Source organism: Dasypus novemcinctus, chromosome 8, assembly GCF_030445035.2.
Source record: "Dasypus novemcinctus isolate mDasNov1 chromosome 8, mDasNov1.1.hap2, whole genome shotgun sequence".
Lineage (NCBI taxonomy): Eukaryota > Metazoa > Chordata > Mammalia > Cingulata > Dasypodidae > Dasypus > Dasypus novemcinctus.
In genome coordinates, this window is record NC_080680.1 from 95,206,565 (window position 1) to 95,218,707 (window position 12,143).

A 12,143-nucleotide genomic window follows, 5' to 3' on the forward strand; every position below is an offset into this window, starting at 1 on the left:
ATGCTGGCTGGGTCTGAAACCATCAGGTGAAAAGTCCTTAAAAGCATCAGAGAGGGGAATGGATGTAGCTCAATGGTTGGGCACTTACTTCTTTGTACAAAGTACTTGGTTGAATCTATGGCACCGTCTTAAAAAAAAAAAAAAAAAGAAAGCTTTAGAGAGGGCCTCTAGTTGGCCTGGAAGGAAGCCAACAGCAATGGGTGAATTTATTATAGAGAGGCAATGTGGCTAAAACTTGAGAGAAGCCTCTAGAATCTGAGAATGATCCCTGGCCTGCAGCCAGCAAGAAAACGGGGTTCTCAGACTTATAACTTCAAAGAAACAAATCCTCCCAACAACTTGAATAAGTTTCAAAGTGTATCCCAAGAAAGATGAAAATGTAATGTGACTAACTCCTTGATTTCATCCTTGTGAAACCCAGAGCAGATAACCAAGTTGCTGCATTCACCTCACAATAGGTTGGCTCAAAGGGAAGGCAATGCAGAAATAAAGGTAGAGACAAAAGAAAGGAGACAAACCTGGGACCAGGGGACTCACAGCTTCTGGAACTGAGAGCCTCAACCCTAGTATTCCCATAGCATTTATTGGGAAACTACCAAGCAGCTGTTTGCTATCTGAACTGCAACATCATTTACAACAACAGGGAACAACTGCAACATCTAACAACTGCTACATTTAACATGTGTAACATTTACAATAACGAACAGGTAAGCCTGTTTCCCACAACATTTCCCCCTTTTTGTTTTTACAAAGTCTACACGAATGACATTTTACTGATTAACAAAGCTTCCTGCATGGCATTTTCACTTTTAGGTTTGAACAATACTTTTTTTTTCTTTTCCCCCCAATATATTCAATCCCAGGATTGTTCAAACTTAAAACGAGATTTACATCAAGACACATTCATATATCACTTCACAGTTCATCAAATCACTTAAGTATACTATATGTTTCATTATTAAAGTTCTGATTAGTATTCAAGCATTTTATACATAATCCATAACTAGCATAGATTATACAACAACAAACAATAAGACTTCCAACTAGCAGACATTTAATAGCTAAACTTTCGTTTCTTATAGGCTTAAGATTTCCTACCAGCAAGGTTATATATGCCAGTACTTGATCAAAAATGACCTCATTTTCCCCCATTTGCATAGTTTGAGGCATAGGCAATGACAAATTCTTACTTCCTCATTTTGGGCTGTGGGGCAGCTGGAAGTTTATCACATAATTTTGATGCCTTCCTTGGTCCTGCTCTTAGCCTCTTCACTGGACCTGGGGCCATAACTCAGTGCTGATTATAAACTTAGTACATCATTGTGAGGACTCATTTTTCAGGCAGAAAACAATCGCTGGCTTGTTCTAAGAGTCCCGAAGCAGAGTCTGTAGCAGTGAAAGCATATTTTGCCCCTTCCAGGAGCAGGAGGGTGCTGATGTCACAGTCACTGACATGAGCATTAAGGCCACAAGCTGTTGAATAGCAGGCAGCAGGAACCGCTGCGCTAGGCACCCCAAGGTCTGGTACTCACGATGTACACTTTTCCAGTGGAGCCATTCTACTTCCTCTCAGGTCCCAATTTCATGGCTCTGGATCTTCATGAGGCATCTGCCTCAACAGTCCTGAGAGGGATGTTAGAGGAGTGGGCAGGGAGATGACAGACAGTTGCCTGTCACTGATGGCAGGTGTCCCAGATGTTCTTCCACAGATCTCTCCCCCATGCAGAGTGAATCACAACAGTCCATTTTTTCTGTCTTGTTTTTAGTATTTGAAATCCATCCCTGGATAGGGATGGCAGTCTTCAGAGTAACCAGATGCTATTGGGTTAAGCCTTTCACTTTCAGCAGGGCTTCATATGCTGTGCACAATTACTTTTTTATATTGTACTTATAGCCCCTTCCCACAATTGTGACTAAAACCTGAGGGGTACTCAATTAGAATCTTGCCTTTGCCACAAACCCCACCCAAAGCCAATATTGATACTGGCCACATCTAATTCATAGGCTAGGTCAATATCCACCTTCTTTTTTTTATTTCTTATTTTTTAAAGCAGCCTGCTGGAGGTCCTCCTACTCCTATGAAGGACCTTTCCCAATTAACACATCTCAGTGAGGGATAAAAGACTTTTAGTATTCCAACAATATTACAAATTCTTTTAACATGAGAAAACATTGTACTTTATCAATTACAGCAGAGAGTATAGTTTTGTCTTACCCAACCAAACAACATTTAAGAATTTGATAGAGTAGCAGGGACCTTAGAGCTTGTCTCAATTGTTTGCCTCTTCCAGGTTTCTAAAACACCATTGTCTCTGATGTTACTCAGTAGGGTCACTGCCACAGATTTCTTCTATGCAGCAGGATTCATCACCATCAGGACAGGGCAGAAAGCCTTAAAGAACTGCAAAAGTCCATTGTTGACCTTTTCATACAGTTTTTTTGCACTTTTTGTATTCATTCAGGCTTGTTTTACTTTTACAAAATGCATTATTTCACTGAATGCTACCACGATACTTTTACAACTTGCTATTTACATACTAGTTCTGTTCTGCATATCTCCATTTTCTGATTTTATAAAACCATTTTATTTTAGGACAAATTATACCTTATTAAATTTCAGTTAGCATTCCCACAAACTTTTTACCTTTTTCAATATTTGCTTAATTTTTACATCTTTCATTTTATCCTATGAAGAAAATAAATTATTCATCTCAATTTAAGCAAGAACTAAAGTCCATAAATGTCCTTGTATTACAGTTAGCCCAGTGCTTGCTTAACCAAACAACTGGGCACAATTACCTAGCCGAGTTGACACATTAGCCTAACCATCACAATATGTTACCAAAATGTGAGAAAAAATGACTGATGGGGATGTGAAAATTGGGGTTCTCATATGCTGCTAGTTGAATGTAAGATGGCACAACAACTTTGGAAAACAGTTTGTGACCAATTGTTTCACTCTAGAGAAATGAAAACATATGTTCACACAGAGACTTGCACACAAATGTTAACTGCAGCTTTATTTATAATGGTAAAAAATTGGAAACAACCCAAAAGTCCCTCATTGAAGAAATGATTAAACAAGCTTTTAAAAAAATATATTTTTTATTTTTTTAAAAGATGCTTAGATTACACAAAATGTTACACACAAAAATATAAGGGATTCCCATATGCCCCACTCTCTATACCTCCTCCTTTCCCCACATTAACAACTTCTTTCATTAGTGTGGTACATTCATTGCAACTGATGAACACATTTGGAGCATTGCCACTAAGCATGGATTATAGTTTACATTGTAGTTTATAGTTTATATTCTTTGTAAATAAACTTTTAATACGATAGAATATCAGTCACCAGTAAATGGGAATGAACTACTGATACACACGTAAAACTTTGATGAATTTGAAAATAGTTATACTAAGGGAAAGAAATCAGAAAAAATATAGTAAATAGAGAATGATTCCATTTATGTAAAATTCTAGAAAATGAAAACATGTAGAGCCAGAAAAGAATCATCATAAAAACAGGAAAAAAAAAAAAAAAAAGGAAGCATGAAGAAAGTTGTGAAAAAACCAATCCAGCAAAGGAGCTTCTTAAACATTACCCTATTCCAAGTTACCACACACTCTCACTGCAATAGATTTCTTGGTCCTTTCCCTCTCTCTTTCTCCTTCTGGTTAGCCTCTTGATCCATTCCAATCTACTCAGCAGGAGTGATTTTGCTTATTTATTTGTTACAGGGGCAGTTTTAATAATGCAACCAATATAAAAAATACTGTGAAAGCAAAGACTTCCCCCTTCTTGATTCAGTTTTCTTTCTCAAAGTTAAGTAATGTTACCTATTTCCTGTGTATTCTTCCACAGATAATTTTATATATTGTGATAATTTAAAATAGTAAACTGGGATCATTCCATTGCCTTTCCTGAATTGTTTCAGAAGCTTCACTCTTGAAAACTGAATTAAAATCCATACTTTTATCCCAGCCCATCTTGGCTAGGGAGAGGCAAGCACATCTTTCCCTTCCTGAAAGGCCAATGTCCTCCCTTCTCACTCCTCTTCATGGACTGGAGGAGCAGGGGTGGAGTGGTGGTTGGCTGTAGTGATGTGGGCTATGGGTGGGAGGCTCTTTGTCTCTTTGGAGATAACCTTAACCTAAGCTGTCTGTCCTGACTTGTGGGTGTGGGACAGTAAGAGGCTGCAGTTCTGCCCTTGGTGACCATGACAACAACTCCAGTCCCAGGAAACAGTTTAGCAATGCAAACTCTATAAACTTTAAATATTCAGGGAAAATGCAAACTAAATGTGCTAAAAGCTTATCTAGAATGTATAAGGTCCATGCTAAAAGCTTACCTAGTTTGTGGAAGGCATATGCTAATTAAACCTAGTGAGCACTAAAACAAAGAATGATTTAGCCCTTACCCTGTATAAAAGGAACTTGAAACTCTTGTTCAGGGTTTGGGTTTGAAACAGAAAGCTCCCGAGTCTGGCCAGCTGTCAATAAATAATTTTTCCTTCTCAAAATCATTCCTGAGTCCTGGCCTTTCTATATGCAAATAATTGAACCTCTCTCAACTTCTACAACATTTTTGGGGGCTCATCCAGGATTGCAAATGAAGGCCAGAGATGGTAGCATTTTGCTGCCCCTTCCAAATCCCTGAGGAAGCTGGGAGGACTCAGGTGAACCCCAAATCTGGATGCCCTGGATTAAATTTAATCCAGAAAAGATGTGGGCTCCACCAGAATCTTCCCGATGAAAATCAAGTGCAATAGAATGTCTGAAGAGAAAGATTCTGAGAACAAAAAAGAACTCCAAACATGGAAGAAGGAGAGACTCCCTGGGTGAGCACAGTCTGGAGAACCCTAGCTTTAATTGCTAGGAAGGGAAGCTGATCACCTCTGGAGAGAACCCTAGTGGCCCCAGAAAACTGGGGGAGAGCCGTTCTCTCAAGGTCTGGAAAAAGGAAAAAAACCAGGAAAAAGCCTGGTGTTTTGGGTTTGTCTAACTACATGTTAGAATCTGGTACTGGTCTTATATCCACCAAAGGAGTGGAGGCTTTATTATAATAGGAAGGGCTATTTATAGGTTTGAGTCCTAACGTCCTGGAAATTGGTCTGGATTTTTAAAAAAAACTTGGTTATAGGAAAATGAATCAGCTTTTCTAGTGAAGCTTGGTCTGGGCGTAAAGTTAAACAGTGAAAAAGGTCTAGCTGGAATCTTTTGTTATGGTGCTGAGTTGTGAATGGATTTGCTTTATACCAGATATTAATGTTAAGTGTTCTCTCTAAGGTTTGTGATGGATGCAGGGGCAGCCATGCTGAAAAAATACAGAGAGAGAACTTGTGGGTCAGATTAGTGACCTTTGTGCTTCTGTCTGTGTCAGCTCAATGCTGGTATTGGAATTGTGGGGTTATGTAAAGTGGTGGAATTTAGTTGAGCTGGAATCCTCCCTTGCCATTGGCAAGGGGGTGAATTGATTTTGGGGCAAAACTGTAGAGTCTGGATGTTTGTGCATGCTCTGCTGTCTCATCTCTGTTCCACCCCTTTGCTGGGGCTTAGTGGCCATCTGTGTCCATGCCACACATCCAGGCTTGTTGGGGCTGCTCTTTTAGGATTGCTGGGTCCCCGGGAGAGGTGCCGAATTTGAGTAGGTTCTGTCTGCCCATTTTGGCAAAAAGCTGGAAAGGGGGGAGTGGCTTGTCCCTTTCCAGTGAGTCCACTTCTTCTATTCATAAGCCCCACTCCTATTTGATCACTGCGTACCGTACTGCCTGGAAGGGGGAAGGTAAAGAGGATGAAAAGCAGGATCAAAATAAATGCAGTAAAGTTTCCTCCCTAAGGTGTCAAGGCCAAAATACATTTGCATTCTGCCCAGGTTCTTTACTTTCTGAATCTCTCTCTCTGTAAGACTGTAGAAATACTTTGGAATGTTTTAGAACTGTAAACAATAAACCTCTAATCACTTGATAGCCTTTTCAATGGTCTGGCTGGGGAATTTTAGGGTTGTGAGACTACAGAGGAAAAAGAAAAAAAAGGAATGAAATGCCACTTTGAAATCTATGTTTGGCTTTTGTCAGTTGCTGGTGCCTAAGAATTCATGGTAAAAAAATAAAAATGTAGTTTAAAATGAATCTTTAAATGCCAATACTCTCTTGCTGGTAAATTAAATGCATAACTTGCAGTTGAGAATTTGTTTCATTACTAGGAAAAAGCAGAACTTCACAGAATTGTTACCAATAAAATTCTTGTAGCTTAATTAATAAAAGATCCAATTCACCTTAAGGTTAAAACTTAATGAAAACTGTAAGAGTTAGGATCACTTATAGATGCATTTATATTATAAAACAGCGGAACAATAATAACTGAAATTATAACTGGGTGAATTTAGCCTGAAACTATTATTGTAAGTGTAAATTCTAAACTAACCTTACCTTTGTTTATGGTTACTTCAAGCCTAGCCTCACCCCTTGCATTTGCCTATGGTTATTTCATAACAGCTCCTATCCTACTGGTATTAGTAACCCTGTTCTCTCTCTCTCATGAATCCAAGTGTAAACTAAATTGCTGCCTTGTGGAATTTTTAGCCCTTGGGGTTAAACGACCACTGGAGTTTTATTATCTCCCAAGGACTGGGGAAAAAAAGGAAGTCTCCTGCTTTAACTGTCAGTATTCCTAAGAGCGGCAATTCATGAGAGAAACCAGTCTGTCTCCCTGAGGCTTCAAGAATTAATCTTGTTGCTTATCCAAAATTCTGCTAAATTCAAGGTAAAATATAAAGTTCTGAAACAAAAAAAAGTGTGTTAAAACATTGGGAACATTTTGGCTACAATCTATTAGTTAAGAAACAAAATTCTTGTGTAAAACTGCATGGTCATAGCATAAAACTGCACAATCATAGTGCAAATTAAGAAGTTTCAGGAGTCTTTGAAATGTTTTGCAGTCACACTTAGTTTGTAAAGAAATGGAAGTTTTAAGTAACTAAAGTTATGTTTTTGTGTCAAACTATTCATGTCTGCATATTTGCTCAAATTGTTGAGGTTAAATATGCAGTTATGTAAGTAATATATATTTCTGGAGCCCAAATTAAGCTAAACAGTATATAAAATAATGCAAATTATAAGTAACATCAATGAATTGTGTTTGTGTGTCTAACTCTATTTGTCTACCCATTTGCTCAGTGTATGTCTTCATACATCAGGATGATAATATCAAATTAACAAGTAAAAATTCCTGAAAGAGCTCTATTCAAATTGTTAAAAAGTAAATATGCAGTTATATGTGAATAAATATTCCTGGAGCCCAAATTAGACTAAGCAGGATGGAAAAGTTATATAGAAATCTAATTATAGGAACTATTGGAATAGGGCCTCCTCCTTGCAAGAGTTTTGAGGGCAGGACTAGGTGTGGCATATTAAACCTATCTACTAGGCTGAGGACTTAAGAATCAGTTTGCCCTGTAATTTCCCAGTTTAAACCTTTTGTCAGCCATAAAATAAAGGTAATTAGTGGCTCTGTTGACAAATTTCAGTAAGTAAAAAAGTCCATAAAAACTATGGAGAAATCTTTCCTGGATTATGATTAAACAAATTAAGTAATTATGTAATTGAATCCTGGTAGTCAGTATGCTTTTAAAAATTATTCATTTTCATGACTTAAACAAAGAAAAGACATTTTTAGCTTCCTGTAAAAAAGAAAAAAAGAGAACATTCCTTGTGTAAACTATAATGGTTTCAATTTTATTTAGCTTAGGTATAATCTCCCTTAGTTTATAAAATACCCATTAAATAAATTAACATTATATGTACAAAATCTTTAGAGTAATAAAAATTGTAAGTTTATGTTAATAAAATTAAGCTAAAGAAAAAAGATTGTAGATATGCTCTCTTAAATAAATAAAGTAAATTTCTTTGGTTAGTAATTGTAATTTAATAAGTTTATTTAAACATGAGGTAACTAGTCAATGTGGTTGTAGTCAATTATAAAGAGTTTGTAAAACATCTTCCAAACTGAAAATATTTAAATAGTTCTAGTTCTAGAAGTCATTGTTAACTAAAAACTTGGATTGGTATTGGTGGCAAAGAATAACTTCGTAATAATAAAACCTGTCTGAAGGCCACTGCAAGGCGCATATTTAAGTAAGTAGTAATAAAAAGTTATCTGGATTCTATTGGGAATCTTCTGTTTTCAAATTAACAGTGAAATATAGTTTTTCCCCTCTATTACTAAAGTAAAATACCTACTATTATCTTAGCGGCAAAATTGTGTAAGTAAATAGTCAGTTAATATATGAGTGTTGCATTAAATTGTTTAAAAAATGTTTAAAAACAAGGAACAAACTTTAACATTGTCAAACTCTTTTGTGCATTCAAATCAGGCCTTGAATACATTACAGGTTGCCTCTCCATGTGAGTTATTGGCTAGGCTGGTCACTGACCCCTCAATTAGAAATATTTGCTATGTCAGCCTCTGGTTCTGCTCCTGAAGTCGATGGAAACTATGTTGCAGTTTCAAGCTCCTGCAGTAGCCAATGATGACTCAGTACAGCCAAGTGTACAATGGATATTGCCTCCAGACTGGCACTGTTCCATAGTGCCAGAGAGCACTATGCACCAGGTTAGTAGAATACTGGAAACTGTCTCTAAGATCAATGATGCTGCGACTTGCTCACTGTGTGAAGAAAATGCTAAGTGGAGCCATGATACTAGGATACTGTAAGTAAAACTTGAACACAATTGACATTATGGCCTGCTCCCATGGAGAGATAACATGTAAAGTATTACAAACCTGAAACTTAAAACTATTAATTACAACTCTGAGTCCTTATGCATTAAGTAATACATTAATTAATATTAAAGTGCGGCACTTTTATCCAGTACTAAATATATACCTAATAACTATAACGTTATCTTTTCTATTCTGGATCAGGTACAAAAGTATGTTGGACATGTTAAATTTCTGGTAACTTTATTTTCTAAATAATTAATAAACATGTCTATAAAATAAGGCCACAGTCTTAGCCATGCTCAGCCAACCTACTATTCTAGTGTACTCTACTGTGTAGCAAAAACGAGGTTTGCTTGCTAATAATGGGTCACCTATTAAACAGTCAAAATTACCAGAAATTGCACAATTAAAACTGAAATGTAAAAAACAAACAAACTTTATTCTGTAGTTCTGATTCACTCCCACAGCTAAAACCTAAGAAAATTTCCATCTTAGTGCACTAATCCTGAATGAAACCAACTGTCAAAAGGTGCCAGTTCACCAGGCGCATCTAACAGAACACGTGAGTGCCAATTATAAAAACAGCCTGAAATGTATCTTCAAAACAAAGCTAAGTAGCTATTGTAATTTCTCTCTAAAAATACCTTAGAGAAAAAAATATATATATATACTGTTTCACCAGCTTTTAAAAAGGGGTGCCATCTTTATAAGCACCTAACCTTGTCTACCTCTGTAATCCAATATCCTCTTTTAAAAATGGGTATTCCAAATTTTTAATTAAGTTTGTTTCTTTCAGAGTGAACATCTTATTAACCATATGAAAACTTCATCCAACTTCGTACAGAATGCCAGATCCATCTTCCTCCAGTTAAAATAAAATAAGAGTTTTACACCTTGTTAGGCAGTGACTACAGCCCATGACCAGCAGGAAGCAGTTACAGAAAAGAGATCATCTCCCTTCAGCACCCCTTTAAGATTAAAGGTGTAAACTCTTTAAGGGTAAAACAAAATTAATAGATGGATTTGGAACCTGACTGGAAATCCATGTAAGCACCAGTGGCCCCAGGATGATTGCAGGGGGGTCCCTGCCCCAAGATTCTGCTGTCCAGAATGAAAACTTCTAAAATTCTAAAAACAAAGTCCTGGATGCTACACTGAAAATTAATAAGTAAAGTAATCAATCAAAACAACAAACAGCCATCCTCCTCATAGCTCCAACAATAATTATGCCAAAGCTTAGCAAGTCAAGCTTCGGCATAAGGGGGGAAATGATGTGGGCTATGGGTGGGAGGCACTTTTTCTCTTCGGAGATAACCTTAACCTAAGCTGTCTGTTCTGACTTGTGGGTGTTGGATAATAAGAGGCTGCAGTCCTGACCTTGGTGACCATGACAACAACTCCAGTCCCAGGAAACAGTTTAGCAATGCAAACTCTATAAACTTTAAATATTCAGGGAAAATGCAAACCAAATGTGCTAAAAGCTTATCTAGAATGTATAAGGTCCATGCTAAAAGCTTACCTAGGTTGTGGAAGGCATATGCTAATTAAACCTAGTGAGCACTAAAACAAAGAATGATTTAGCCCTTACCCTGTATAAAAGGAACTTGAAACTCTTGTTCAGGGTTCGGGTTTGAAACAGAAAGCTCCCGAGTCTGGCCAGCTGTCAATAAATAATTTTTCCTTCTCAAAATCATTCCTGAGTCCTGGCCTTTCTATATGCAAACAATTGAACCTCTCTCAAATTCTACAACAGTAGGAGAGCTTGTATTGGTACCTCCCCAAAAGCCTTGGAGGTGATGGCTGGATTCCAGCTGCTGGATTGTCCTTTAGAATGTGGGAATTAGAAACTTTATCTTCAGCTTTGGACCTTAGCTGTCATTCTTGCACAACAGTGTATCTTCCACTGTAGGGCCTATTACTAGGTCCCCTTTGGTAGGCCCACCACAGGGAAATTACTGTAGACCTCCCCAGGACCCAAGGGACCCTCAGGATGGAGGTTGACCAATGGCCAATAATCCAGCTGTTAAGATGCTGACTCTATCCAGATTGTAAAACCTGTCAGTGCATCGGAGATTCTTGTCTTCCTTTGTTTTTCCTTTGAGTTGAGTCTTTTCAATAGGCTATCATTATTTAAGTTGGTTCATTTCAGCAAGTTAAATTTTCCTGAGAAACAGGAAGGGGCCTCCTATCCTTGTCTTCACACCTATCCATATAGCCCATTCTATTTTCTCCCTTAGAACCAAGGGAAACTTTGCCTCCTTTGTATATATGTACTTTATCTTCTTCAATATTGCTTTCCATGTGCTTAGAATAGGATCTGTGGGTGCCTAATAAATCAGACTTGAACTCAGCTGTGCTGAAAAAGGCAAGATAAAGAGTTGTCACAGATTCTGCTTTTACAGATTTTGATAGGAAGGCAAGACATTTCTATATTTCCCATACAAGTTATGAATCTGAGGGCAGGAGCATCTTCAAAGGACCTGTGTTCATAGTAATTCTTTATTCATGGTAGCTTTCAGTTTGAAACTGGGTTCCCTTGTCTTTCTTTTTATATATAAAGTATTTTTATCTATTTATAAAAATATTGATTTTTGTACTCAAATCTCTCACTAGTTTAGAGTTTGGGGTCTTATTTTTGGGAAAACTAGAGATTATGATAAACCTCTACATACCCATAAATCAGAGACTTTCCCTGTTCTGAAGCTGATTTTATAGCCAGAGTGGAAGAAATGCGGCAGGCATAATTTGTGTATTAAATATTTGAGACGATTACCACTATTTACTTTTTGGTTCTCACCAGCAAAATTACTGAAGACGTGTTAGTGAACAGAGAAGTTAAATTATTTGCTTTTAAATGTCAGACTTAATATCTACATTTATCACAGGAAAGAGTTGAAAGAGAAATAAAACTGAGAGAAAATTTTTAGATAAATCCAGAAAGGCTCTAGGGAAGCTCTTTAAATCTAAAAAATCTGAAAGTAGATTGGATATGTACTTTGCTTCCAATTGGATGGTTGTCCTAGTGCTCCTTATTCTCCTGGGATTAGAAAAGCAGTAGAAATGGTGGTATTGGATTTGTAGACAACAGTGAACTGGAGATTTTCCTTAGTATTTTCATCTAGGTAATCCAAAGGTTTCCCAAGGGTCAAATTGAATGAGTGAGAGAGCCAAAACCTGGTTGACTAGGAGAAGAGAACACTGATCTCAAAGGGATATTGTACCATCTGATGATGGTCAAGCATGATCTCTCCAGAGAGGTCCTCATGAGAGAGTAGAAGGAGTAATTAAAGTCAGTTGCCAATCACTAATATAAGCCTAGAGACATCATCCGTGGTGACAAACAGATGTCAGACAAAGTAAGCTGTTAGCAATAGATTCTAACATTGAATCTAGCATAGACTCGACTAAGAAATGGATTA